At 48.4% G+C, this 5430-nt stretch overlaps 1 pseudogene; it reads left to right on the forward strand.

Annotated features, from left to right (window-relative positions):
- The first annotated feature begins 1124 nt into the window (after nt 1-1124).
- On the forward strand, nt 1125-4963 carry LOC148136159 (uncharacterized; annotated as a pseudogene).
- Nucleotides 4964-5430: the final 467 nt, after the last annotated feature.

Genomic DNA, 5430 nt, shown 5'->3' on the forward strand with positions numbered 1-5430 from the left:
ATAAACCATTTCCTCCTTGTATATAAGTATATATAGGAGAAAGCGAGGACTGCAGATGCTGGAGATCAGAGCTGAAAATGTGTTGCTAGAAAAGCGCAGCAGGTCAGGCAGCATCCAAGGAACAGGAGAATCAACATTTTGGGCATAAGCCCTTCTTCAGGAATGAGGAAAACGTGTTCAGCAGGCTAAGATAAAAGCTAGGGAAGAGGGACATGGGGTCGGGCGTTGGAATTGCGATAGGTGGAAGGAGGTCAAGATGAGGGTGATAGGCGGAGTGGGGTGGGGACGGAGAGGTCAGGAAGAAGATTGCAGGTTAGGAAGGCGATGCTGAGTTAGAGGGATTTGACTGAGACAAGGTGGGGGGAGCAGAGATGAGGAAACTGGAGAAATCTGAGTTCATCCCTTGTGGTTGGAGGGTTCCTAGGCGGAAGATGATGCGCTCTTCCTCCAACCGTCGTGTTGCTATGGTCTGGCGATGGAGGAGTCCAAGGACCTGCATGTCCTTGGTGGAGTGGGAGGGGGAGTTGAAGTGTTGAACCACGGGGTGGTTGGGTTGGTTTGTCCAGGTGTCCCAGAGATGTTCTCTGAAACGTTCCACAAGTAGACGGTCTGTCTCCCCAATATAGAGGAGGCCACATCGGGTGCAGCAGATGCAATAAATGATGTGTGTGGAGGTGCAGATGAATTTGTGGCGGATATGGAAGTATCCCTTAGGGCCTTGTAGGGAAGTAAGGGGGGAGGTGTGGGCACAAGTTTTACATTTCTTGCGGTTGCAGGGAAAGGTGACGGGATTGGAGGTTGGATTGGTGGGGGGTGTGGACCTGACGAGGGAGTCACGGAGGGAGTGGTCACGGTGGGCCTAACCCCGCCCCCACGCTCAACCCTACCCCCACTCCCAGCTCCAGCCCAACACCAGTCCTAGCTCCCAGCCCTGCCATGTTTTCACCATCCCTCCAGAACTACCACTCTCTGAGGATGAAAGATCAGTCCTCAGCAGAGGCCTCACCTTCATTCCCCTACGCTCTCGGATTAACGAGTTCAACACGCAGCGTGACGCGAACAATTCTTCTGCCGCCTTCGCTTCCGTGCCTACTTCTTCAACTAAGATTCTCGCCCACCCTCTGATGACCCCTTTCTCCTGTCTCCAACACATTCCATCCACCTGGACACCCCGTGCTGGCCTCTTACCAGCCCTCAATCTCTTCATAGCCAACTGCCGCCGTGATATTAACCGCCACCTGAACTCCCCCACCCCTCTCACCCACTCCAACCTCTCACCCTCAGAACGTGCAGCCCTCCACTCCCTCCATTCCAAACCCAACCTCACTATCAGATCGGCAGACAAGGGAAGCGCGGTAGTAGTTTGGCGCACCGACCTTTACACCGCAGGGGCTCAACGCTAGCTCACGGACACCTTCTCCTACTGCCTCCTTGACCATGACCCCACCTCCCACCACCAAACCATCATCTCCCAGACCATCCATAACCTCATCACCTCAGGGAATCGCCCATCCACCGCCTCCAACCTCATAGTCCGACAACCCCGCACCGCCCGTTTCTACCTCCTGCCCAAAATCCACAAATCTGACTGCCCCGGCCGACCCATTGTCTCAGCCTGCTCCTGCCCAACCGAACTCATCTCTGCATACCTCGACACGGTCCTGTCCCCCTTAGTCCAAGAACTCCCCACCTACGTTCGGGACACCACCCACGCCCTTCACCGCCTCCATGATTTTCGCTTCCCCGGTCCCCAACGCCTTATTTTCACCATGGACATCCAGTCCCTGTACACCTCCATCCTTCATCACGAAGGCCTCAAAGCCCTCCGCTTCTTCCTTTCCCGCTGTACCAACCAATACCCTTCCACTGACACCCTCCTTCGACTGACTGAACTGGTCCTCACCCTGAACAACTTCTCTTTCCAATCCTCTCACTTCCTCCAAATGAAAGGAGTAGCCATGGACACCCGCATGGCCCCCAGCTATGCCTGCCTCTTCGTAGGATATGTGGAACAATCCATCTTCCGCAGCTACACTGGCACCACCCCCCCCCCCCCCCCATCTTTTCCTCCGTGCATCGATGACTGTATCGGCGCTGTCTTGTGCTCCCACGAGGAGGTTGAACAGTTCATCCACTTCACCAACACCTTCCACCCCGACCTCAAATTCACCTAGACCGTCTCAGACTCCTCTCTCCCTTTCCTAGACCTTTACATTTCTATCTCAGGCAACCGAATCAACACGGACATTTACTATAAACCGACCGACTCCCACAGCTACTTAGACTACACCTCCTCCCACCCTGCCCCCTGTAAAAACGCCATCCCATATTCCCAATTCCTTCATCTCCGCCGCATCTGCTCCCAGGAAGACTAGTTCCAAAACCGTACAACCCAGATGTCCTCCTTCTTCAAAGACCTCAATTTCCCCCCAGATGTGGTCGACGATGCCCTCCACCGCATCTCCACCAGTCCCGCTCCTCCACCCTTGAGCCCTGTCCCTCCAATCGCCACCAGGACAGAACCCCACTGGTCCTCACCTACCACCCCACCAACCTCCATATACAGCGTATCATCCGCTGTCATTTCTGCCACCTCCAAATGGACCCCACCACCAAGGATATATTTTCCTCCCTTCCCCTATCAGCGTTCCAAAAAGACCACTCCGTGACTCCCTCATCAGGTCCACACCCCCCCACCAACCCAACCTCCAATCCCGGCACCTTCCCCTGCAACCGCAAGAAATGTAAAGCTTGTGCCCACACCTCCCCCCTTACTTCCCTCCAAGGTCCCAAGGGATACTTCCATATCCGCCACAAATTCACCTGCACCTCCACACACATCATTTATTGCATCCGCTGCACCTGATGTGGCCTCCTCTATATTGGGGAGACAGGCTGCCTACTTGCAGAACGTTTAAGAGAATACCTCTGGGACACTCGGACAACCAACCCAACCACCCCGTGGCTTAACACTTCAACTCCCCCTCCCACTCCACCAAGGACATGTAGGTCCTTGGACTCCTCCATCGCCAGACCATAGCAACACGACGGTTGGAGGAAGAGCGCATCATCTTCCGCCTAGGAACCCTCCAACCACAAGGGATGAACTCAGATTTCTCCAGTTTCCTCATCTCTCCTCCCCCCACCTTGTCTCAGTCAAATCCCTTGAACTCAGCACCGCCTTCCTAACCTGCAATCTTCTTCCTGACCTCTCTGCCCCCCACCCCACTCCGGCCTATCACCCTCACCTTGACCTCCTTCCACCTATCGCATTCCAACGTCCGTCCCCCATGTCCCTCCTCCCTACCTTTTATGTTAGCCTGCTGGACACGTTTTCCTCATTCCTGAAGAAGGGCATATGCCCGAAACGTCGATTCTCCTGTTCCTTGGATGCTGCCTGACCTGCTGCGCTTTTCTAGCAACACATTTTCAGCTATAAGTATATGCAGTATATATATATTCAATTAAAATAGGCATCAGCAAAGAGGTAGCACAAACTAATCTGATGGAGGTTACCCATATTCTGGTCTGAGTATTGCGGGTGTACCTTATTTGAGGTCATAATGTTTGCTCTTCAGCAGGCTAGAAGCCCTAAGAGCAATTTTGAAATAAATAATTCTCAAATTAATCAAACTCCCATAGCCCACTGGAGTAAATATATTGCCCATACTGGCAAAAAGCTCGTTCATTTTAAATTATGCACTAGAGATTCCCTTCCTACCCATTATTTTCTTATTTTGTATGGAAAAGCCATATAACCATATGGGTGAATTAAGCAAATCTATTTTTATAAATCCAGCTTTGCTGGGATATAATGCTCTTTGAAGTTTTGCTACTAAAAAAAATCTATTATCTAACCTTTAGATTAGTTCTGCAATATATTGTATTCTCTTTTTTGAAAAAAAAAATGAACATTATGCCCAATTAAATGGCCCAATCTACTGCTTTGGTTAACAATAATTAGAATTAAATGTAGAAATCTAATGATGATTTTGAGCAGAAGAGCTGGTCATAAATATTGGTTGGGGGGCAAAGATGTCCCCAAATTATGATAACATAACACAAAGTTTTAAACCACACTGATTTTTTTCTAATATTGAGCTAACCCTAGAATTTAGATATTGGTACAATCTTAAAATTATAAACCATCACTGTTCAGTATAAATATCTACATGAAGATAATAGCTCAGCCAGACACTCCTTCTTAGATCTAACAGCCCAATGCAAAAATAAATCATATCAGCTAGTGTGTATTCTTACAAGCTCCATACACAAAGCAATGATATTTAGGCTTAGCGACTATGTATGAAATCAAATCACTTGATAATTCAGTCAGCAGTATATTTTAGTATAAAGTGCCTGTAATTATTTCAGAAATGGAAATTTACAAATTACTTCCAAATTTCAAAACAATATTGAAAACAATCCAAACACTAAACCCGGATGACTACAGTCAATAAGCAATAGAGACATCAACCTCTACGTTGTGAATTGGCACTGAACAGACAGTATCATTCCTCCATTATGTTTGCACCTTACCCAGGTCTGGCATACCCATTCTTATACTGTGTCCAAATGAGTTTTGCTGGTGATCCAATGGGATCAGAAGGTTGGGGGCGTATGGCTGCCTGCTTGGCAGCTGCACATACTTGCGCATACTTTTAATAGGATTCCCTGTTGATTCCCAACGTCAGTTCCGAGGTAACTGGGATAGGTTTCACCCCCAGTGGGTATCCTGGTTCCAATCAACCCTATCAGTGATGGCATCCAGCATTTGGGATCGCGAGGAAGCTGAATATAATTTGTTTTACTTGTAGCTTGCATCATGGTTCTAGCCATCCCAATAGAAAACCACCGCTCATCTCATTTGAAACTGGAAATTCCTGGACTGGTTTGTACTGTTGGTCTGGATCATGTCAGTGACTCCAGCCAGAAAACATTGCAAAAGCATAAGGTTAAATAAAGGTAATTGAGCTTCTTGTTTATTGTTAAATTATTTGTCACTTCCATCAGACAGATAGGCGCATCTTTCAGTCTTGTAACACAAGCCATTCGTATTCAGGTTACTCCTAGAATTTTACTGCATTTGCATCCATATCACACTTGGACATACTGAGCAAATTTGGCCATTTGGTATTACAGTTAGAGCCATGCTTCATTAACATTACTCTAGTCCCTGGGATGGGACCTGGTTTCGGCTGGCTCAACTTGCTCATACCCATGACATCGACTATGAAGGCTGAATGCTTCATTTTCAAAAGGAAATGTTTCAACAAGGGGATGCTTTAAATTAAGGCTGGAAGATGATTGAATTCTCGACAGTGTGGAAACAGGCCCAACAAGTCCACACCGATCCTACGAAGAATAAACCACCTAGATCCGTTTCCCTCTGACTCATGCACCTAACACAATGGGCAATTTAGCATGGCC

The sequence above is a fragment of the Chiloscyllium plagiosum genome, unplaced genomic scaffold (genome assembly GCF_037043375.1).
Source record: "Chiloscyllium plagiosum isolate Xiang-an unplaced genomic scaffold, Cpla_swu_hap1 HiC_scaffold_47, whole genome shotgun sequence".
NCBI classification, from domain to species: domain Eukaryota; kingdom Metazoa; phylum Chordata; class Chondrichthyes; order Orectolobiformes; family Hemiscylliidae; genus Chiloscyllium; species Chiloscyllium plagiosum.